The following is a 24489-nucleotide window of genomic DNA, read 5'->3' on the forward strand; positions in this document are numbered from 1 at the left end:
ATCACTGTGCACCGTGTTATCTTTAGGGTGTTTTTTGTCCTGTACATTTATCAGCTCTCAAAAGCTAAAATTTTAAGGCCTTCTTGGTCAATATTGTTGTAAACACCTTCAGTGTTTACAACCAATATCTGTTTTGACTGACAGACTAATTTGGTATCATCGTTATATTTTGCCAACTCATTATTCAGTCCCATTATAAAAACTACGTACAGATAGTGGACAAAACAGGTTCCAACACCAATGTCTGTGTGAATCCTCTGGGAACCTAATCCAATTGTGAACACAGATTATTTATTACTACTTTTTTTTCTGTCTTTAAGCTGTCATTAAACCATAAGTGGCCTTTTCCTTTTTATCTGTGATAGCTGAGGTTCTTTATGATTGCTTGGTAGAGGATCTTTGAGAAGCCTTTATCAAATCAGTTACTATTCATTTTGCTTATTTAACATCCTGAGCACCTCCACAGGAGAATTGATGAGATGAATCACACTTTCTTGCCTTGACCCTCATCTTCCTGGCTGTTTGCATGTGCCCTTATTTCCGTAAGTTTGCCTGGGTGGCTGATCTGTCAGTCACCTCCCTGCCATCCTTTTGTTCCCTAAATGCACTACTGTTGTACTCCTACACATAATTTCTAATCCTCTGCTTCTGTGCTGTGGCCAGGCCACTGATATTCTTGTAATCAGGAGGTATTTTATGTAGCAGTACTATCTATTGAACATGTAGATCTTAAAATGTAAATGGATAGTCCTCTGATGCTGGAAAAGGGACACTGGAAGAGAAGAAAAGGATGTAATGTACTATTCAGAAGCCTCATCTCCCGGTTTGAAGTTTATCTTCAAGGGTGTGTGTAAGGCTGTCTCTCATATATAAGAAGCCTTGTATAGCAGTGTTCATTTTTAAAGCTCACTATCATACAGTTGACACGGCAGCTGACTTTCCTCCAGGACACATCAGAGTCGGACTCTCCAGTGGAACAATCCTCTGTTGTAATTCCATGCGGCTGTTAGCCGTCTCCATCTCGCTTCCTGGTGGTGCAGAAGTCTCACATAAACTATTTTCCTTTTGCCCCAGTCTGATTCCTGGCAGCCCCAGATGAGCTGCAGAGCCTCAGCACCCCAGCACAGCCTCAGGAAGAAAGTCAAAGTGCCACTGAGCCAGAGGGAAGCATTTCTGGCTGCTCTAGAGTCCCTGATGCTTCATGCCCTCTATGAAAGAGTTTGCAGCCTGCAATAATCCCAGCAAACAACTGTCAAACGAATGTCTGTGTTCAAACATAAAACATTTTTCCTAAACAGCAGGCAATGAACTTCTGCTTTTAAAAGTCCTGGTCACAGAGATAGGAGTCAAAACACATGAAGTAAGTGACAGCTTCATCTTAAGCACAGCTTTGGGTTCCCTGCATGTGATTTTTTTCTCTTCTTGAATTTGAGAAAGGAGAAACTGCCTGTACTTAGCACATGAGCTGCTGTGCAGGCATCTGTAAAGGTAGAGACAGGCAAGAAATAAGAGGTGTGGATAGGATAGGGATATGTGGATAGGACTTCAGTATCCAGGGTATATTGCATATATAAGATATTGGAGTAGGTGTTAGGCCATAATCCAGCAAACTGAAATATTCCTCTACCTGCAGAATTATAGAAGGGAGTCCAGAATTCAGAAAGTCAAAAGCAGATGCCTGAGTTTTTTTCTTCTGTGACTTTGAAACAAGAGTTTCCTGCTTCTTCAAAGTGTATGTCACTAATGTTAATAACAAATGTGCTCCTGTAGTGGATAGGAAGCTGTTTTGTTCTCACAGAACCAGTGCTTTCTAATGAAGAGAGGCCGTCATTAAATTTTAGATGTGAAATAACGAGATAAGTGCAACTAACAATAAAAGGGAAATGGGTCACTTCGGGAAGATCAAGTGGCTGATTATCCTGAAAGAACAGCAGGTTCAATCCAAGCCTGTAGAACTCTGCCAGGTACAACATCACAGACCTATTTCACAGTTCACTGTGACGTGTGCATTCTAAGATGTAAATCAGCAGTCCTGTTTTATATAGATATATTTTTATATCTACATATAAAATATAAAATATTATATATTCATTTTAATATAATTTATCTATAGCTGTATATATTTTATATTTGTATTTTTAATATTTTTTATTATGTATTTAATTTATTTGTAGGAATACAAATGGGAAAGTGCTGTTCATCTCAATTTATCCTTAACCATCCCACTGTAGCATTGCCTCATGGAGTAATACTCTAAGGCCAAGGTGGAGTGTAGAAACTCACACTCTTGTCTTGCCCAGAAAAGCCAGCCATAAGTAGATAGTTTGTTATCAAATATATTTTAGCATTTCTAGAGTACATTGCATTGTTTTCTCCAGCTGATGTCAGCACCCTGCTCGAAGTGAAATGGAAGAAGATCTCAAGTACTGCTTGAGATACTGCAGTATCTATGGGCAGCCCTGGGGCAATTTTTCCTGCCAATAGTTTACTCCTTCTGTCTCACACTAAATGCCATTTCAGGGAGAAAAGGTGGTAGAGAGACACAAAAATCAATTAATAGAAGTGTTGCAGTTCTGCCTGTGAATGCTTATAGAGAAGAGTATGACTCCTCGAGCTGACTTTGCCAGTTACACTAAGTCCACGCAGTCATCAGAAGCATTGTGCAGTACAAATAAGCCTTTAACTAAAGATTCCTGATATCCCAGAGTATTTCAGTATCCATCAAGTTACTGATTGTCATGTTAGATGTGACATGTGGTTATTACACTGTAGATACCAGAGTGGACATTTCTGATTTGTTTAAAAACAAACCCACTAATTCCAAACGTGGTTTTACGAAGGAATCTCCTCTCCTGCATGGATCAGTCACAACATAGGAGCATGGGGTTGGGTTTTCATCTCATGGGCTGTGCTTCTGTAAAGACTGGCAGCAATTTCAGGTGTGTGCTGGAGTTCCCTCAAAGACCTTGTAAAATGCACGAGGAAGCTTTTATTTTGAAGTGCTTTTATGAGATGCATTAGCATGAAGCTCAGTGTTGCTCTATTAACTATTCCAGAAACAGTCTGGCTGAAATATTAATTAGTGCTATTACATAACAACTTAGACTTCTGTAGTACTTCTTGTCTGAGAGGTCGATGGCCAAAGGGGTTTCCTCATCTGAATGACACATTTTTGAAGATAAACAGTGGGTGTCAAGGCAGTCACCAAACAAGGATACAGTCATTTAAAAAGTATGCAAGGAGGGCTATTTCTTTCTTTCACCATGCACAACTTCAAGCACAGGAGCTTTCAAACATGCACCATAAGACCAGCTAACTCTTGTTGTTTCTTGTTTTATTTGAGTACTATGCAAGTACTGGACTGAAGCCAAAGAATTCAGCCTCAGCACAGGCAGCACTCATCAGCACTGAGCCTGGGGCAACCCTCTGGCTCTGAAGTTGTGTTGGGACCCTCGTGTCTGGGAGGAAAGGAAAGTCATCATTCTGCAACAGAGGCTTCTTATTCTGTCCTTTGTGACCTCTGAGATGAGCTGCTGGGAAGCTGGCAGGACAGCTCTGCCCTGTTGCCTTTCCCTCTGGTGGGACATGAGAAGGACGGGCAGCCACAGGGGCACTGAGGCTGGTACTCTGCTGTCTGTTACAAGCATATAACTGGGCTTGCTGAGCACTTAGTGGACTTGTTCACTAGTATATGCACCTTACTTAGGCTCTTGCCATGGTTTTTGTTTCTTTGGACTGGTTTTTGAAGCATTACATTTTTCTTAAACTGCTTCCTAGAATTTAGAAGTATTGCAAGGAAGAATACAGAATCTCATTAGCTGAAAAAGTCAATGCAACAGAAAAAGAAATCCTTCTGAATATTTAAGCAGAGTGGTATTAAATGTCAATACTTGCTTTACATTAGCAATAGCATTTTTTAAATAGAATTGGATCAAGGAACTGTAGATTAATCAAATAAGAATTTCCCTGCACAGAGATATTGTCTCCTTGGATAAAGTGTGCCTGTCATTGACGTTTAGGCATCTCTGGGATATTTATTCCTGAAAAGATGGCTGCAGAGTGACTGACACACTGGCTTGGCAAGCTGGGGTAGGAATGGGAGCCATCTCTTTCCTGCTGTTCAGGCTCTCTCTGCTCACACCTGTGAAGCAATCCTGCCTCTCCTCTACACAGCAAGGCAGAGAGAAGACTGGTCAGTCCAACTGCCTGGCTGCCAGTGCCCAGCCCTGTTTGGGAGGATAGATGGTAGTGGTGCCATGTCTTTGCTCTTGAGTTTGAGGTCTCTGCTTAGAATCTCAGAGAAGACCATGCAGCCATACCTGGAGGAAAAAGCAGCACGTACAGCACTTGCAGGTGCTGTTAATGGAAATAACAGGTAATGGAGGCTTCCAGTCTACAGCATTCATTTTAAATTTCTAGTACCTGGAATTATATTTCTCCAATTTATGGCACTGCACAAGTCTCACATTGATGAGAAATAAAATTCATAGGGTGTAATGAGAACAGATTGCATCGCAATAAAACTGTGCCCTAAGGGGGTTTGCATGGAGCAAAATTTTAATGAATAATTGTGAACAAGAGCTGTCCTTCCCCCCTCATATTTAGGTGACTATATCTGCCCTGTGAAGAGGCAGGTCCCAGGCAGTGCCATCTCACGGCCCTGCCCTGGTGAGTATCTGTGAGGCAGGGAGTGGGAGGAGTGCTCCATTGTACTGTGGCATGTGGTGAGTTATTGTTGGCCTCAGGGCTGAAGAACAGGACACAGACAATAATGTCACCCCAGGTAGATGTCTGGGTAGTTTCAGGAGGTCAGGATCCCCCGTGGGTTGAGATGCAGGTTCAGCCTCTTCTGCCTGGGGCTTGCAGCCACTCCAATAGTGCTATCAGCTGCCAGGCCCCAGATGGACACTGGTCTCATGGGAAAGGGCACGGAGGTGACAGCATCATTCCTGACCTGTGATTCTTAAAAATCACTCATTTCCCATGATTCTTAGAAATCAGCACATACTAGGGGTGTATTAATCCAAAATATTGGTATTTTAAAATATAATTAAAATTATTTGTCTAGGAGGGCATTTTCAGTATATTTTCACTCAGATTTGCTGCCAACCTGCTGATAAAAATGGCAATGTTCTGTTTCTGTAGGATTAATCAAAGAAATAGCATCTTCTACTAACTCAGTGGTTGATACGTGAGGATAGAATGAAAACACATGCCCTTCTGTCTGTTGAAAAAAACCAACAACAAAAAAGATGTTATGGCAAGGAACCTGAATAACAGAGAATCTCTCCATCTCCTTTCCCTCTTCCAGGCTGTGGCCAGTTCTTGGTAGCATTAATGTTAGGAACTCTTGGGTTTTGTTTACTGCTGAGTGACTGCTGCTAGGTGTTGTTGAATTTTTTTCATCCCAAGGCTTTGCTTGTTCCAGTGCTCGTTGTACCGTGCGGTTTTGGAGATTGAAACAGCCCTTCTATAAACAGACTTTTTCTCAGCAAACAGGGGTATGATTTTTAGAAAAGTAAGCGAAGGCATCATCTCCAGAGATGATTCAACAGCTGGGCAGCGTAGAGCAGAGGAGGAAAAGGTTTTCGGCAGCCCTGAGTACTCTAAAACACGCATTCTTGAGTGTCTTCAACTATTTTTTCTTAGCTTTCTGAAGCAGCCCCTCTGTATTGGGAAAACCCCCAGCCAGACGGGACAGGCTGGGGACAGGGACAGGCTGTGCGGGGCTGGGGCAGGCTGTGTGGGGCTGGGGACAGGCTGTGTGCCAGGCTGGAGCTGTGTGCAGGGCTGGGGTTGTGTGCGGGACTGGGGCTGTGTGCAGGGCTGGGGCTGGGGACAGGTTGGGGCTGTGTGCCGGGTTGGGGCTGTGTGCCGGGCTGGGACAGGCTTTGCAGTGCTGGGGCAGGCTGTGCGGGGCTGGCTGTCCCGCTCCCCAGTCTCACTTCCACGGGCTGCTCTGGGAGCGATTGGCCCGCGCGGATCATGTGGGAGAGAGCCGGAATCCCGGGCTGTAGCAGCTCCTGGCACTCCTGTTTGGTTTAAAGCGCTCGCTCCCCGCAGCTCCCCGGCGCTCGGAGCCTCCCTGTCTCCTTGCCCCGACCCGGCCGGGGGCAGGGGCAGCGGCGATGCTGAAGCAGGTGCCCCGGGCGGCGGGCACCGCCTGTCTGTACCTGAACGCCGTGTCCCCCGAGGGCCAGGAGCTGCTCTGGCGCTGCGAGCCGCCCGCACGGCGCCCTCCCTACAGGACCAGCAGGATCCTCGCCCGGCACCAGCTGGTGGCCAGGATTCAGCAAGGTGAGTCGCTGCCAGGAGCGCCCGGCAGGGTCTGCAGCTCTGCTCTTTCCTAACACAACAGGTTTTAGTGCCTCGTGTTTCGGGCTCGATTCTTGTCTCTATTCCAAACTAACCTGACCAGAGACAGGGTTTGAAATAGCCATTGGTACCTCTCTGTTTCCATCCACACGCACTGACAACCAGGAGACAAGCACTTGTGCGCGATTAGAAATTTAACTAAATTACCTTTTAATCATAAACTACTGTGGTACCTGAGGTGCTGAACTTCGTCTTGTCTGGCTGTGTGAGCAGTCACTGGCACCAGTGCTCTGATTGCTGCAGGTCAAACCTGCCCATGGTAACTGAATTAAAAAAGAAGCAGAAGTCCAGTGCCACTGGGAGAAGGGAACTGAGATAACATCCTTTGGAAACAAGTGTGTGTAACTGTCAGGACATTAGAAGATCTTGTCCTTAGAAGTCACATACCCTTAAAAATAATTGCTGGCTGGGTTTTCTGCAGCTGCTTAAGCAGTTATCTAAGCAGTCATTACAAATGTATCGATTTGGTTTTTTCTGAATGTCTATGACAGTAAAGCTAAATGCAGATTGGCCTCGGAACAAATCCTTTGGCCTGTGTACACAATTGAAAATCATCTTCACAGTGGCTAATGCAAAGATAAAAACCCTAATCAACTGTACTGATTTTTCCGAATTAAAAGCAAATCAATACGTAGTTTTGTATTGACCATGCTTTTGTATGGAATCCTGTTTTCAAGAACACCCGTTTCCAAAGTGGATGTGGCTCTATATGCACGAAAAGGTCATGTGGGAAAAAAAAATAATCCTGATGATAACAGCCACTTTCTGGACAGCTTGCAGAAAGGTGTTTGATTCTGCTAACTAGGGACAGGCATAGAGATAACATCATTTACTGTCATATCTGGCAGATATCACAGGAATTGGTGTGAGGTTTTGACCAGCAGCAGTTAAATGGAGTGGCTATTTCTGTGTGTTGCTTTCCAGTAAGATTCTTTAGATCTATGGCTGTCAAACTCTGGCAGAAGTACAGAATATAGTGATGAAATTTTATGGCATTTACAAAGAAAACAATGCATAAGTCTTTGGCCAGGTTTAAAAAGATGAAAAAGATAGTTTCTGTGGCAATTAGGAAAATGTGGTTGTTTGCAAGGCAGTCTCAGGAACTGGTCATGTTTGAAGGATACTGGTCTTCACTGCAGCTCTGATTTCAGGAAGGATATTATGTCATTCTGTGTACCCAGTGTATGGCCTGGATTGAATGGAAAGAAAGGGTAATTTATTTCTCTACAGGTTTATTTGAAAATGTTTTGGGTGCAGTGCCAGTACCAAGTTGGTGTTCAAACACCCTTAACTGAGGATGCAGTGGATTAACACACCTTTTCTACCTTTCATGGTGCTGTTTAACATTCCCTCTTGTAACCTGTAATCTGTCCAGGATGGCCAGGGCTGCCAAAAACAGCCAGTGGTGCTGAGACTTTGGAGAAGCTGCATGGTGAGGAGTTTTAAAGTTGTATCATTTCTTCCTGCACCTTGTTGCATGGGTGGTCAGTCTGTGGTCAATGATCTCTGCTCCTCTTTTACAGTTTTCATGTAAAACCTGTTCTGCACAGAGCTGTAGAAATTATATTGGTATAGTACCTTGATCCTGTGATGTATGTCACTGTTCAGTATATGAAATATTTACATATTTTGGGTCAGTAAGAATAAATACATTGTTGCTTCCTTCATTTTTTTTATTGGTGTAAGCTGAGGACAGGATCCACTGTTGGTCAAGTGCCAGTTCATTAGCAGTAAGAAAATTGTGTGTGCAGGTAGATGCTGGTTTCTGTCTATAAGCCCATATGTAGGCAGACACACATCTAGTGCAAAGCCGAGGTACACATTTTTTTCTACAGTGCTCCAAGTGATGATTAATAATTTTGATACAAGTAGTTGTGTTAGCAATACCAAAAAATCTAAGCCTAGCTAATATGGCTCAGTTTGAAACTTCCAGTTTACACTCTGGATTAAAAACCTAGACCCATCAAACCCTCACAAGACTTTTTTTGTCTTGGGACAAAAACCCCAAGTTTTGCTGGGTCAGCATATCACCCTCTCTGCTTTCTTTGTTCAGACTGTAAGCAGTGGAAGAGTACTGGATCAGTCCCCATCCCTTTCCCAGAGGGTACTGGAAGAGTACTCTAAAATGGGTGGAGTTATCAGTCTGTGCTTTCAGAGGTGAATGAGTTTTACCCCATTAACAAATGGGATTCATAACTACCAGAGTGCCACAGAGAAACTTATCAATAATATATTGAAAAATATATTAGGAGATGCAAGATGAGAACCAAAACTTGCTTTCAGTCATCCAGTTGAGTAAAGCATGTAAATCATTATTTAGTTGCTTGAATTTGTATCTCTTTGAGTCATACATTTTAAGGCCGTTAAGACAAAGTATTTGAGCATAGCTACCCCAATTCTTGTGTTAGCACCTCTCCAGACTAATAATTTGAATTATAGCAAATGTTTAGAAAAAGATCCAGCCTGCATTTTAAGATTGTTGGAATGGTGAATCCTGCCTTGTTAATTGCTTTGCTGAAAACAGATCTGCCACATGTTTAAGTGCTAAGCTGCCCTGGGGCTTGTTTGAATACCTGCTCTCTACTTCTTACCCAGTTATTTTTCACTTGCTGGTTTTCAGACTGGAGGCATCTAAAGTAGGACTGTTATATCAGGGAAATTTTTTCCTTAGCAAAAGGAATGTTTTACAAAATCACAGCATATCCAATTTACAATGTATAAAGCAGTCAAAGCTTCCAGTCCTGGTCAGAAATGCAGTGTGATCCAAAGTGTTGCATATAGTGCTAGCTTTTCAGTCATTAGCTGCAGGTACTGTTCTAAACTACACTAATTTACTCTATCATATCACAGTACAGCTTTTCTTCCTCCTTGAAAACACATTTGCTAAAGACTATTTCCTTTGTATTTTCCTTTGGTGTTAGCTAAAAATAAACTAAATGAGTCATTAGAGGAATTATACCATTTAATCGTTTCTAAAAAGAAAATCACCACAAGGGAAATGACAGGAACCAGACTGTTATTTCAATCAGATCATACTTTGAAAGTCCTAAATATTTGGTTCATGTAACCACCAACTCCTTGGGGCAGAATTATGAGGTGGCCTGTGAATATGAATGGTAATTATCTGTTTGATATTAAACAGGTAATTTCAAGATGTGATCTTTTTATGATTCCCTTTCCCCCATTAGCCCGTTAGTTTCCACACTGAAGGGGACACATGCCTCAAGCATTAATGAACAGGGTGTAGCATGCTTGGTCTGAGGTATTTATTCAAACTCTGTATGCAGTAACTGTATGAGAATTTATGAACGATTACTCATGTTTTCTTTAAATAAATAAGGTGGTGACTTTCAAGAATTTATATTACATGAGTCACAAAGTTGTTATTTCTTTCAGAGTACATGGCTAAACTCAGTGCAGAACAGAAAATATGAAAAGTGGCTGTAGGTAAAAGTAAGGAAGAATTAAGGCCGTACCCTGAAAATGTTAAATTTAAACAATTGACTGTGCAGTACAGGTAGAGTATAAGTCAAGGTGAATGAAGCCACATCTGCCCCAGCATAGACAGGCTGCTAAAGAAATGTTCCCTTTCATCTACAGTAAAATTAGATTCTTAGCCTGCATGTTCAGTAAGACAATAATATGAAGAAACAAATGAAAATCAGACAAATTCCTATTCTCAGTGAGTGAATTCCTGCCCACAGTGTGTAAGGTTCTGTGATTTGTCTCAGTTTATGTCCACAGGCAAGAACAGTTGAGGAAAATTGTTAGATGGAGCGATATTAAATCAGACTTTCAACTTTTCAAGGCTCTCCATTCAATGCTCAGCAGATGTTTTATACTCCTATGTGTTGCAATTTCAGTTTTGATCTTGTATGTGTACTATTACCTTTGGGTCCCCTGGATTTGTCTGATTTGAGCAAGTTTTAGAAGTGCAAACAAATGCACTTTTCTGTCTTATAATGTTCCTTTTGTAGTTAGTAAGGGGTGTTTAATTCTTCACTTTCTCTAAGCATGAGTAGAATTTGTGAAATTGTTACAGAAGTATATAAGTGACTTGGAAGAAATTATGAAATCCAAGTGACTTAAATGTCAATGATTATTGTACCATAAGAGCTAATATATTCTGATATTCAAAAGGAGAACAGGGAAGTCATGTAGGTGAAAATGTTGTAGTCATAGGCTGCATTAAAAAAAACCTGGTATGCACACAGGTGTGGATTACAGGATGGGAAATGGGATACAATTAAAAAAAATTAAAGTATGAGTGAGTGTGAGTTTGGTCAGACATACAAAGAGGACAAAATACAGTTGTTTATGCAACCTGAACCATAGCCTTTCTCATGTTCTGGATGCAAGCCACTTTACCTGCACATGTTTAAACCTCACTGACTTAACACAGGAAAGTGAAAGATTAACCAACAAGATTCAGCCTTGGTAGTATCAAGACAAACACCCTCCCTTATGTCATCTCTGACCAGTGCTGGTGGTCTACTGCCTCCTGAGCCTGTAAGCCAGTAAGTCAGGGCAGCAGGACTTCATAGCTACTTTTCAGCCCCAGCGCCTCCTCTCATGGTGCCTCTGTGTCTGTGCTCCAGCACAGGCATGCAGGAGAGGACAGAACTGGGGCTGGAGTTGTCTGGAGCATAAGGAGGAACATCCTTAGCTCAGAGCTGCTTTGCAGACCTCAGCTGGGAGATGGTCCATTGTGGTAGCATCCTCCTCCACTGACAGATATTGGTGAGGCAGGTGTGTGCTCATAGCAGAGGGATCTTTGGGTTGGTTGTTTCATACACTCTTTAAGGTCCCTTTAATATGGAGACCCTCTGTCACCTGAAGCTTCTTCATCATCTTTTTTTCCTTATACACTCTTTCCTCAAGCCCTTAGACCTTGACTTGGATAAATTAGAGTTCTTCATAAAATAATAGGATTTTTAAAAATACTTTTATTATGTACTTGTACTCTGAAAAGATTGAAGTATTTGTGTGAAACTTTAAGACAAAAAAAATGTGAGCATCCTCAGAGGTATTTATAAGCTCAGAGTGCCCTGAGATGTGTTTATATTTAAAAAAAATGCTCTATAAGAGTGGTCCAGCTAATTAAAGTTTTAAAAGGCTTTTCTTCATAAACAACAGGGCATTTAAAAGGGAGAAACCTTCACTGGAGCCACTATCTGGCAAAAAGGTTCAAACACTGAAGTTATCTGGAAATACCTGTGTATATTTAACTAGAAGTGGCCTGTGTGGTACTGGAGACTGTATTCAATAATAATGGCTATTTCTGGCCTTAAAGCTTCACAGCCACAAAGTGTCAGGGGCACTTCAGCTGACACATGCAGGTTGGACACCAAAAAGTAAATATTGGCTCTTCTTATGAGTTAGGAGACTTTTGCTCTTAATTTTGTTGAAAGCAGGATTTCAGCCAAGGCTAAATCTTAACCTTCTTGTTTTGAAATTGTGAAATTAACAGTTGTAGTTAACTGTATTGATCATGGAGGAGACTGAATTTCATATTAACCCCATTGTATAAGTAGAGACAGTAATACTAAAAGACATTTAAGCCAATAAATGCAAGATTTATGCTCAATAAATGAATGACTAGAGTAATAATAATGAGAAGGGGAATTAGTTTAAATTTAGAAGAAGTGATAAGTCACTGTGGCATATAAAATGCTATGTAACATAAGTAGGATGGAAATGACTCACAAAAGTAAATTAATTAAGAGAATGTGTACATAGCATTTTGCTACTCAGTTTCTTATATCCATATTTATACAGAAATCCCTGAAAATAAAGTGCAATATTTGTACCATGAGCACTGTGAATGTTAATTTAAAAAATCTGCAGCCTTAGGTTCCAAACAGATATTTTTACTTCTTGGCAATTGATAGTTATATACTTTTAATTTTTATTCGTTTGCAAGCTGTGTAGTCATTGATAGCGTCTTAGCCTCACTCATTTTTTTTTTAATCTTACTCCTATCATACAATATTCTCAAATGTTTAATTGCACTTAAACAAATATATGAGCTGTTTCATATAGGGCATCACATGTGTTTGGATTAGTGCCCAAGGGACTGAACAAACAGGACCCTTGTTACTAGATTATTAAACAATTATCTGTAGTTGAGTTTGTTACACCTTTTAATAACTTCTTTTGAGCGTAAAATGATGAATACCATGTCCTGCAAGCTCGATCCAGTATATATTGGTTTGTTGTGTCATTTCTTATTGATACTCATTTTACAGATATATAAATGTGAATAAGTCAGAAAACACTCATCCTTGTGCCTTGTGGTACACTTTTTGCTTAAAAACCTGAGGAGTTTTCCTCTTCAGGTTCAGTTTAATGGGTCAGCTGAGCACACCATAATATGGTGGGAGAGAGGCAGGCTCGAGCACCTTGAGCTGGACTGTTTAGAAGCAGCTGAAGAGTAGACAGTATGATTCAGAGGACTTGGGAGTGTTATGGCTTGGCTGCAAAGGATGTGTGTGACTCAGTTTGAAAATATCTTGCGGGTTTTCGCCTCTCATTTGTTACAGGACTGAATTTAATTCTGCTGGGAGAAAACAATCACTCCATAGCAGTCCAGAACACATGGGATTTTGACTCATATAGACACAGAGATGAACAAAAGTTTCTGTCCTTGTGATAAGTTAGGTAAACTCGGCAAAGTAACTTGGTTTAAAATAATAGGCTGTGCAGTACATCTTAAGTAAATACCATCTGCCAGGCATGGAAACTGCCTGCCTGGAACATACCAGACGTTTTGCTTTCCCTTTGCCAAAGAAGGACTCAGCCCTGCTACTTACTCAGATGAATCTTCTCCTGTGCTAAAAGAGCAAAATAATGCATCCTAATAATGTCAACTGGTATTGTTTTAATGAGCTAGATATTACAGGCCTTTGGCAATAGTTGTGCTCTCTTTTAATCGGATTGTGGGTGGAGGAGGGTCTGTTGGAGCAAAGTTTTCAGAATTTGGAGCCAGAATCTATATATTTACTGCCATCTCTCTCCTTTTGTCCCAATGGCCTAAAGGGTATCTGTTTTTTTCCCCCTTAATGTGTCACTAGTGTCTTTCATGGTTTGTTTATTTTGTTGATGTTGCTGTGCTTGTTTCTAGTCCTCCACCACTTGAATGGTTTAGGAATATGGATAAAAGCAGTAAATTCAAATCGGAATCTCTAATTTAATTCCAGCTTTTATCCTCTTTAGTCACATACACACACCCACTGGCATCCAGCAACCACCACACCTGCCATTTGCTGGGAGATTTCTCAGCTTCCTTCCTGGAATTATTTGCAGGACTGTATGGCACCCTTGCCTTTAAGAAAAAGCAATACAGCTTTTATTGCTGAATGGGTTGAGAAGTGAGGGTGATGGTACAGCTTTTCCTCTTGTGTAACGCTTCTCTGCCAGGAACTGCTGCTCTTCCAAACTCCCAGCACATGCTGAACCATGTGGATTTTCCCCAGATCTCTGACAATGCTTCCCCCTTCCTTATTGCATGTAGACTTCGGGCCAATTGCTTCAATGTCCAGTTATCCACATTGTTATCCAGAAACTCCTGCTTGCAGATATTAGGTGTTAACACATCATGTTCCTATGTTGGTACAGCAGTAAAACGTCCCTCTGAGTCTGAGTGGGCATATCTGTGCTGCTAAATAAAAGAGATGGGAGGTGAGCTTGAAGTGCCCCCTGAGCTGCTGAGCAGATTCTCTGGCTCTGTTTTGGGCTTCTCCAGCTGGCTTAGCCCAGACTAAGCTTCAGAGAGGACTAGTTGTAGGTAGTGAGGACATGAGCTGAGTGGTGTCTCCATCCAAAAACCAAAAATCAGTCTGTGTTTCATTTAGCGGTGTAATTGTAACCCCTCTTGCTGCTGCCACAGAAGGTGCAAAATGAGGAGAAATCTTGCTCACAAGGTCTAAAGATCCAGTATTAAAGTTTCTGTAGTATTATCCCCCAGAAGAGGTGATACATTTTTTTAATGCTTGAAGTTTCTGATGGAAGTACGCAAAAGTAAATGTATCGTGTCATGAGGTGACTTTTCATTCCTGCAAAAATGCAGAAATAAATTCTGTTTAAAAGCCAAGTACTTAGGTAATTTTCATTATATCATACTGTGAGACAGTTCATATTAGCTAACCACAACCCCATCCTTCTCCTCCTGAAATCAGTGTCCCAAATCTGTCTAAGGTCATAACTTGCAAAAGCCATTCCATATAATTAGATCATATTGCTGATCCAATAACTGCAGCATCATCAAGTGTCCTTCCAAAAAACCCAAAATTTGAAAAGGGACCAAAGATGTAAGATGCATCTAGATCTGAGGAGGAAGCAGTATCTCTGTCAATGCTCAGATGGCACAAGGGTAGGACTCGTGTGAAAGACATAGTCCTTTTCCATCATTTCAGTTTCAGGAAGCACAGAATGTTTCATTTTCCCTAGTCCCCAGCTGATACAGGAGTGGGAGTCTGGACAGGACAAGTCTCTCAGAACCACACAATGTGGCTTTTTCGTAATATATTTGGCAAACTTTATTGTTCTGCGGGATGAATCTAAGTTTTGTGTCTTTAATTGCATCTGATGGCAGCAGCTGAATATCTAATCATTTTGTAACTTCAGAGGTAATGGGTTTCTCTTCCTGCAAACCTTTATCTGCAGGGGATAATGTGAAATCCAAAAGTTAGTGCTTGGCACGGAGGGTAAGGCAGTAAGTCCTTGACTTTATTTTTTTTTCCATTTTCTTTTCATTTTTACAGCTATATTTATATTTCTGAGGCCATTTTAAAACTGCCATTCTGTCAGCTTCACTTCGTTAAAAGTGTGGCAGTCTGCCTCAGTCTTATCCAGAGTTAAGAGGAGTTTCTTGTCTCTTAAATTCAGCAAGCATCAGTCTATATCTGTCTTGAAAGCTCCTTCCAAAATAACAGACTGAGATATCAGAATACTTTTTCCAAAACTTTATCATTCGAACTGCTGATTCTGCATTAAAGCTAGACACTCTTGCCAAAACTTGAGGCATGGCAGAAAAACTGCATTTCATACTACTGCCTGAGTGCTGTAGCCTGGATCAAATAATAGAGGCACTAATTCATGGCCAGGATTGCTCTATTTTCATCCAGTGCTTCATGCTGAAAGCTGAAACTCTTCATCGCAGTGATGGCTGATCAGACATCCCATCAGCTACCTGGGGAGATCCCTGGCTACAGTTCAGCCCTGAGGCCATCCCTCCCCAGCAGCTCGCAGCCCTGACATCCCTGTTGAATTGAAGGGCCATGGGTGCCAGCAAGAGGTGAAGGGCTGCCCTTCGCTTGCACATGGGACAATTGTCAGTTCAGACTAAGAAAGATCTGTTTACCAGCAGCTTCTGAAGGAAGGAAGAGATTTCTGGTGACATTTTAATTCCCTTTTATGAAGAGCTATTTTTAGACAGTGCTGCTGCCAGTCATATCAAATGCTTTGTGTCTTTTGAGTTTTCACTGAACTGCATAATGAGCGTTTCAGCTCCCTGGCACATAATGGCAGTGTTATTTGCTGAAAGTCTTATTATTTCGAGTGGCCTCTTATCTGAAGATCAATTCATTAGTTCTGGCCTCTGAAGTTTAAAAGGAAACAATTGCCATTGCTAGAGAAAAAATTAAATTACATTTTGTTTCAGTAATACTTATTTTCTCTAATATTGGGCACAGAAGTCTATTTTAAGACTGACAAAGCAGATGATTCATATTTCAGGGCTGTAATCTATCCTCTGACATCCATAGCTTTGTCAGGATTGGTGAGAGAACTGGACTGTTGCTGAGGGAAATTTAGTTCCCATTCCATTATTTGGTTTATCTTTTTAGTTGGAGAGTGCAAACCAGTTTCCACCAGTTTCCAGGTGCTCATGGAAAGCCACCAGCAATGATGGCTGCAAGCAGAGGTCACTTAGGTTACTCAGCTTAGTTTACTCAGCTAAGTAATTATGTGTTACTCAGAAATGTCTCAGACCTTTGCAGTTGCATTGTTCTAGAAAGTTGTGTTTTGGACCATTTCCGTGGAAGACTGGTTAAGAAAGTGCCTGTGTTGCTGTTGGACTCTCATTGGGCACAGGGCCTAAAAGTTGTTGTACAAGCAGGAAGGCAGTTCTCACATGCCACCAGGTATGATATTATGTGAAAACTAGAGGAAAGCTGTGGTCCAAAGTCCTGGAAAACCCCCCATCTTGAGTCTTCAGTGAGGATCGGTATAAAGCTATTGGCATTTTCGTGGTAGCTCTGCAGAGCCACTGACTCCCACACTGGCAAGGCTTTTTACAGCTCCATGGTGCCTGTGAATGTTTCTAAGAAAAGAAAGTTTTCAAAAAAACTGCCAAGACCAATAAAGAGAGCTTCTATTGGAATATATAGTACACCGAATTTTAAGGAGAAGGACACAAGGAGTTGAGTGAGTAGCTTTTCTTGTTCAGCAAAACTTTTCTGTTACCAGAATGCTTTCTTCCTCCTGAGCACCTGAAGCAGTTTAAAATTATCTAGTTGAAACTATTGCCATATAGCTTGTTTTTAGAAAACTTATGAAATCCCAAAATTGTAGAACACTTGTCTGTAGTGAATATTCAATAGATACAGCCACAGTAATCAGTGAATCAGAAATATGCCATTCATTTTTTTAAAGTCTTCCTTATTGACTCTGTAGCAGCTGGAAAACTAGCAAGTTTTAATTATCTTCAGAAAACAAAAAGTTCCTGCCAACACATGCTGGTTATTATCAGCAGCTGCTGTATGCTGACATACTCTTTCAGCATATATGAGGTTCAGCTGTCCTAAATAATCATAGTAAAATGTAAAATAGATTTATAGTGATGTTAATTTCTTGTTAGATATTTAACTGCTGATGTAATTCATACTGAATTTAGGTCTGCTTCTTTGTTTAAGCTATAAGAAGAATATTTAAAACCAAGATTAATACTTAAGAGGTGCAAATAGCTTGGACAAGCTTAACGTATTTAACTGTGGTGCTTTTTAACAATCCACCAAAAATAATGAAATTCACTGTTGTCATGGTTTTAGCATTTGTATAAGTGTAAAATTTGACTTCCTGCCTTTGAGTAACAATAACTGTAACTTTATAGCAATGAAAAAGTTTCAAAATAATTTACAAAATGATTTAAGCAAAAATCTCTACATGTCATCCTTTTATTAGAAGTGGCGATCTTTATGGCAATGGCAGTTGCCAAATCAGATGCTGCAATTCTCTTTATTGTGTAATTTAGCAGGGTTTGTTTTTTTAATGGCACTAGTGTACTCTTCAGTCTGAGACACCAGTAAATACATGTGACTTTTATGCTTCAGAAACATTTAGAAGGACACAGAGGTATGGTAGATTTTTTTTTAAATGTATCTTGAGTCTGCATCTTCTCTAAAATGGAAAATTTGTGATTAACTCTATTTTCCATTACCTTATATTCGCTGTGATCTATATTAATTTTGCACTGAACAAGTACAAAGGATATCAGCCAATCTGTAAAATATGTTGTTGGCACTAGGACAATTTTAGACCATTTCTTGGTCACATAAGAGATTGACAGAGATTTGATGGTTTCCATTCTGAAGCTTAACCTGGGGGTAAATGTTGCATTCAGTGGATTGGACTCTTGACATTTTAAGAAGTTCTTTAATATGGATTAAAAATATGCATGAGACTCCACATAGTTCTATTTCACTGAAATGACTATTGACTTTTGGACTTGAGTTTTCACCAAGTCTGGTTTTAATCAAACTGCAATCTATTGGAATACAGTTCAGATTCTAGTTTTAAGTAGGACTCAGGTGACATTATTCAGGCTGTGTGCATATGGCTACATGACTTCACACCTGCTGGGTAAGGCACATATTCCTTTGCTGTCATAGACACTCAGAGTTCAGATCCCCAGTAGAGAAAAACACTGTCCTGAAACAAAATTGTTCTATTTTGCATTGAAATATTACATGCAGGAGCATCCACTAAATGCAAGAAATAATCCTGTAGTCTCACGTTCAGAAACGGTGATTTCTCTTTTGATATGTCTGCCTCAGTGAAACATCCTAAATCCTCCAAAACTTCAATGTACAAGAACTGCCCAGGCAACAAGACTGAGAACTTTACAGAATCACAGAATTATTTAGGTTGGAAGAGACGTTGGGAGGTTGTCCAGTCCAGCTCCTGTTTAGAGCAGAGACAGTTGGATCCGGTTGCTCAGGACCTTGTCAGGTTTATTTCTGAGTTGTCCAAGGACTGATACGCAACTTCCACACTGTGCTCTGGGCAACTTACAATGTTATTTGAACACCTTCATGGTGAATTTTCTCTTATGTCTAATTGGATTTAAAATTCTGCAACCTTTCTGTTGCCTTTCATCCTACAGTTGTGTACCTCTAAAATGACCCTGGCTTCACTTTCCTGTTAAGTAGGTGAAGCCATCAATTAGCTCTCCTAGCCTTTTCTTCTGAAGGTTGACAAACCCCATTCTGCTGGTCTTTCCTTCTATGTCAAGTGCTTCAGCCCTCTGCAGGGCTTGGTGTGATATGCCCATGATGTCCTTGTGCTGTGGAACCCCAAAATGAACAGAGCAGCCTGTAGTTTCACAAGTGTGGATAACAAAAAAGCAATCATGTACCTTGATCTGCTGGCTACATTCTTCCTAATGCACTAGTCTAGTGTGAGGGTGGTATCATTGGCCAAAAGGGCAAATTTATGTACAATATGTTGCCAACAGAACCCCAAAGGACTTTTCTGCAAGAGCTGTCCCGGTCCAGTTAACTTCAGTCTGCCTGGTTGCAGAGGGTTATTCCATCCCAGTTGCAGGATTTTACATTTGCTTATGTGGAATGTATGAGGTTCCCATTAGCCAATTCCTCCAGCCTGTCAAGGTCATTTGTTCATTTGTTCAAGGTCAAGTTCTCCAGCATCTCAACCTCTTCTCCATGGTTTGGTATCATCCACAAATTTGCTGAGTGTACTCTATTCCATCATCCATGTTGTTATTAAAGACATTAATCAGTATCCGCCCAGTATCATTGCCTCAGGGATATCAACAGTAACCAACAACCAGCTGGACTTTGTACTGCTGAGCACAAACTGTGAGACCAGTGGTCCAGTCGTTTGTCTCACCATTTGACATCCATGTAATCTATCATTCACTTACCCCCTTTGGCTATAAGGATGCAGTGGGAGACCAAGTTAAAGAGAAGCCTCCTTGTTCTGTCTCCTTCTCTTACTAGTCCTTTACAGCCCATGGGTTGTGGTGTACTTAATGCTGTGTCCATGAATCTGCCTCTCAAGGCATCAACCCAAGTTCAAGATCTTGCCCACATTCCTAGGGCGTAAGCAACAGTAAACCTTTCTCACTTGTAACTTCATCAGCTTCAATTTTATATGAATTAAGAACTATACGTAAGCACAGATAATTGAACCAGGACCTCCAATTTCATTGATCTGTGCTGCAAGAACTATGCTGCAGAGTCCGTCTCAGACCTTCTAATTCTGTAGCATATGTGGTATTAAATTCATAATTCATTGAATGAAACTAACCTGTGGTTCTGCAGTCTTTAAAAAGAAAATAGGATGAAAGCAGAGTAAAATAAACTGACTTTGTAGCTTTGTTTATTTGTGATTTGTCTTGGTGAGCTGTTAATGTGTATTCAGTCAAGTCCAATGAGTTGATGCCATTTGAATTAAGTTGTTTTATCCCAGCTGAGGAGCTAGAGATTAGTCTAAGGAAATTTGCAGCAAAGCAGAGATACAGGGTGAGATAAGAGAGGAGCAGCAGGTCTGCTCCACCCTTTCCAGTGTCTTTATTTCCAATGTACAGCATGAGGTGAGGCCACATCTGCAGAGCAACTGAACAAACCAAAATGGAGATAAAATATAAGACAAAAGAGGGGTAAGGAAACAGACAAGGTAGGTAGGTCACTGTTGTCACCAATGCAGGAGATAGAGGAGTCCACAAAAAATATCCAGAATGCTGAATCAGAAGTTGTTTTTCACCCCAGCTTCTGAGTCTTGCCCCAGGCAATGGATAGCTGTATTTAAACTGCCATTATCTATCCAGGATTACAAATTTGACTCAGGTAAAGGAGGGCAAGTAAATGCAGGTCTACTGCAGAGATGTACACATAAGAAAATGAATCTACACAGGTTTTTAGTCCTATGAAGACAGAAGAGTTTGGAGCTAAAAATAGGCATTAGTTATTGTTATCTACTTTTTTTAATATCATCTGTCCCAATTCCTATCAGTAGAGGAAGAACAAAAAATGCCAGAAAACAAACATATTAAAAAAATTACTTACTCTTTCTAGGAAACATTTAAAAGGCCAAAGACCATCACAGATATTTTTATATGATCAGAGTAACTGGACAGCAGGAATTAGCTTAGCCAGAAAAGTAGTTTTGTAGGCTTTAATAATAAAGTAAACCACTCATTAAAAAAATAAAAAGTGCACCTCTGAAGTACTGGCTTTAAAATATTTTGACTTTAGAAAGCCTGAAAGACTTTAGGTTATAAGGAGTCCACAGTGATTCTGTATCTTGAAAACCTAGAAAACTTTACTAGTCTCTTCTTAATTGGTATGTTTTATACCACATCAAAAACTGTAAAAAGTTCCCACTGGCTAGCAGAAATAATTAAGCTTACTATTTTTTACAAGTGGTGCTTTTGAAGTAAAGTATGACCTTAAAGATGCCTTTTTTTGAATCTCCCAGACCCTCTTCCTCAGACCATTTGAAACCTTTGAGGTGAGCGGAAGTGACAGGTGTTCAGCAGCCTTAGAAATCTCTGGTAGCATCTCTGTAAATTGGAATCTGTAGCTGTTTCTGCAATATGAAGATCAGAAGATGGACACAGCAAAGCTCACAGATTTTGATAGAGTAGAGATGACAGCAGAGCAGCAAAACCAGAGTCACAGTTCCACAGTCCCCAACACTGTTCAAGTACACTAGATCACACTGCTTTGCCAGAATAGAAAGACACACAAAAGGCATACTTGCACTGAAATACTACTGTTTATTTCATGGAGCCTTTCACTTACAGCTCTTCCCAAAGGAATTGGCAAGGGTACAGGCCTGGCAGTAGCAGGGTGACAGATGTGGCACCAGTGAGGTGCATAACATCTCTGCACATCAGACAGAAGGTATCAGTCAGGGCCAGTACCTGGCATGGATCACTCTGGGGGAAATCCTTGACCCTACGTAAAAACTACACCACATAACACCTCTTATAGCTGAGCTGAAACTCTTAACCAAAATTATCTCCATTGAAGACCTGGATGAAATTTCTTGTGCTGGCAGCAGTATGCGTTGGAGTCTCAGAGTGAGTGGGGCAAGGCCTGGGGCTTGTTTCTGCAGCATTGGCTGTAACCTGGGTGCTGTTCTGGAGAAGTGAGCAGCTCCCTGCTCAGCCCTGGCTCTGGGCAGTGACACTACTGGACATAAAATCCAGCTGAAATGCACATTCTTGCCAAAAGGACTGGTTTTGTTTCAGGCCACTTCCCTCCTTTGGATTGAGGCTGGTAAATGTGTGACTACGGGAGGACTTGTTCAGGTCATTGGCCCCAAAGATTGTGCTTGTATGGTTTTATTACAAGGTAGGTGGTAAGAAAGTGTAGTGAGGAATGGGACAGCTCTGTTTAGTGTCAATCAGCAGTGTTACTGAATTAAAAGCAAAGACTGTAGCTGCACAAGCAATGCAGAGAAAGGCAAAAAAGCAGCTGGGTGTCTTGGATTTGTTTGCACATTTCTAACATGTCCTTATGTCATAACTCAGCAGAATTATTTGAAACAGACATTTCAGAGTATCTTAGTTGGAAATCTAATTAAAATATGGCAAGGTTATGCACACAAACATATTTTGAATTGTTGTTCACATTTGTTTACAAGAATCATGGATAAAATCCCTTTTTCCCTTGCCTGGATTTTACTGCCTTTGTTATCTGTGGTCCAGTGATGTTTGCAACTCTCTTGATTACTATTGGAAAGCGGTTATTAAACAGGGTGTTTCATTCTTAACAAAAGTTCCCTAGAAACTGGCAGGGCTAAAGGATTTAAAGGTCTCATTCTGAAATGCAGATCATATCTTTTTATTAAGAATTTCTTTGTGGATATTGGAAATGTAAAGTTGACATTTCGAGAGAGATCCGCACAAGCAAAGCATACAGTGCTTAGGAAGAGAAAAGCCAAATTCTTCTGGCATTATTCATAAAGAGAAGTATTGGGACCTCATGTGAATCAGCAGGTAGGAGGCTGCAACGTGCCAGTAATATCATAGTGCTCTTTGAGCATGTTTGGGAAATGCAGAGGTTCAGAACACGTCTAAGCTCTTGATTTAATTGCTTATCTATCTACTAGTCTGATTTTTCTCCTCTATTTGCTTTACTTTCTTGCCTTATCACTCTCTACCATAAGAAATAACAACACAGATTTTGGCCCTATGTTTTGCATCTGCCTACAGAGATAACTTTTTGTAACTGCCATTTTCATTTTGGTATTTTCCCCTTCCTTATCACACTACACACATGCTCCCTCTTCCAAATCTGCTAAGAAAGTATGCTAGCAATGTGCCTTTACATGTTTGACAGAACTCTAGCATGCATAAGATCACTGATCATTAAAAAAAAGCTGTCTAAACAAAATCTTCCTTTTTTTTTTTTTACTTTATGTACATTTTTTCAGTGTTTATGCACATTTTAATTTGGCTGCACAGAGTCTGCTTGCCCCTTTTACCCTTTTTTCTTCTCATTTTACCTCCCTACTCTATAAACAAAATGGAATGAAAATATGCCTGTAAGCTTATAATGTCAAAAAAAAAAAAAATCACGGATTTGGAATGGTTTTATTATGTACAAATGTAGTTTTAAAAAAAGTTTTATATTTGGGAGCCTTCGTTGCTGCACATTTACAAATCAGAGAGATGAACACTCCTCTGCAGACACACTCATGAGCAAAAATAGCACGTTCCCAAGTGGTATAATTTGGGTAGGCTATAGTACAAATTCCCTGGCAGCTGAGAAAGCAGGACGGAGTGCAAGGCAGCGCTAACAGAGTTTCTGTGACAGAGGAGAACTCATCATGGCCCTCTAGAAGTCCCCCTGGGGGGCCATGTGCTGTTCTTGGCAACAGCCTGACCCTACAGGGACACTACTAGACTGGAATCAGGAAAATTTCCTAGTTTTGTAGTGTTATGGTGATTTACTTCATTCAAGGTGTTCTCAGATCTTTTTCCTTTAGACAAGTGTGGTTTCTTGTCCATTGTTCAAGAATTGACCATACCCATAGGAGTGTGGCTACTTGGGAACACCACACTGCCACATCACACATTTGAGTGCATCCTCCCACAATTTTAGGCAATGTAATAATACATGTGGAATTAAAGCTCACTGAAGGTAAACTGAATTAAGGATTCTTGTCTACCCCATGTATGTTCTAAGACACTTGCAATACAGCAATACAAACACATATTCACAATTCAGCTATACAAACACATAATATATGCTCAGTATGCCCTAAATAACTCTGCCATGTGCCACGGAGAAGATGAAACTCATCTATGCAAGAAAATCTGTACTGCTGACTTTGCCCATGAGAACTTTGGAAGCGCTCCAGCAACAATGCATCCATCAGTCAGTCACCTGCAGAGTTTATTGCCACTTCCACCAGTGAATGTCCCAGCTCAGACCCATGCAGGAGAGCTCTGCCCTGGGGACACTCAAGGAGAGCACTTCAGGCAGTGTATCACAGAGGGCTCTTAGGGTCTTAGACTCTTCAGTAAATTGTGTGGTGCAGAGTCCCTTCAGTCCACTCAGTGTAATACCCAGGGTCTGGCCTTGGCAAGATAGACCCCAGCTACCCCTCCTGCCTGAGGGGACACTTCCAATGTGCTCTGTACACAATGGTTTGGTCGGTTCTGCCCCCTCTCAGTGACCTTGGCCTTGTAGTTCCTTCCCCCTGGGTGTGTCTCCATTGGCTTCAGGTCAATGCTCTCACCTGCCCTTTGCCACTTCTTCTCCCACCCTGGTGGCTGTACCTCCCTGGACACGATGAACATTGCAGCCACGCCATGCAGCAGTGTGGCACTTTACTGTGGGGCACTGTGGCTGTCCCTGT

At 41.0% G+C, this 24489-nt stretch overlaps 1 protein-coding gene across 2 annotated transcripts in view; it reads left to right on the forward strand.

Annotated features, from left to right (window-relative positions):
* Positions 1-24489, forward strand: part of STARD13 (StAR related lipid transfer domain containing 13) — a 140250-nt gene that overhangs the window by 20466 nt on the left and 95295 nt on the right. Inside the window, exon 1 of one of the 2 annotated variants that reach the window (XM_083855870.1) lies at positions 6248-6297. The exons of the other annotated variant lie outside the window; for it this stretch is intronic. The gene's annotated coding sequence lies outside the window, so the exon portion shown is untranslated. Of the gene's footprint in view, positions 1-6247; positions 6298-24489 lie in introns of those variants that run through there. 2 annotated transcript variants of the gene reach the window in all.

The sequence above is a fragment of the Zosterops lateralis genome (assembly GCF_965231275.1).
Source record: "Zosterops lateralis genome assembly, chromosome: 2".
NCBI lineage: Eukaryota > Metazoa > Chordata > Aves > Passeriformes > Zosteropidae > Zosterops > Zosterops lateralis.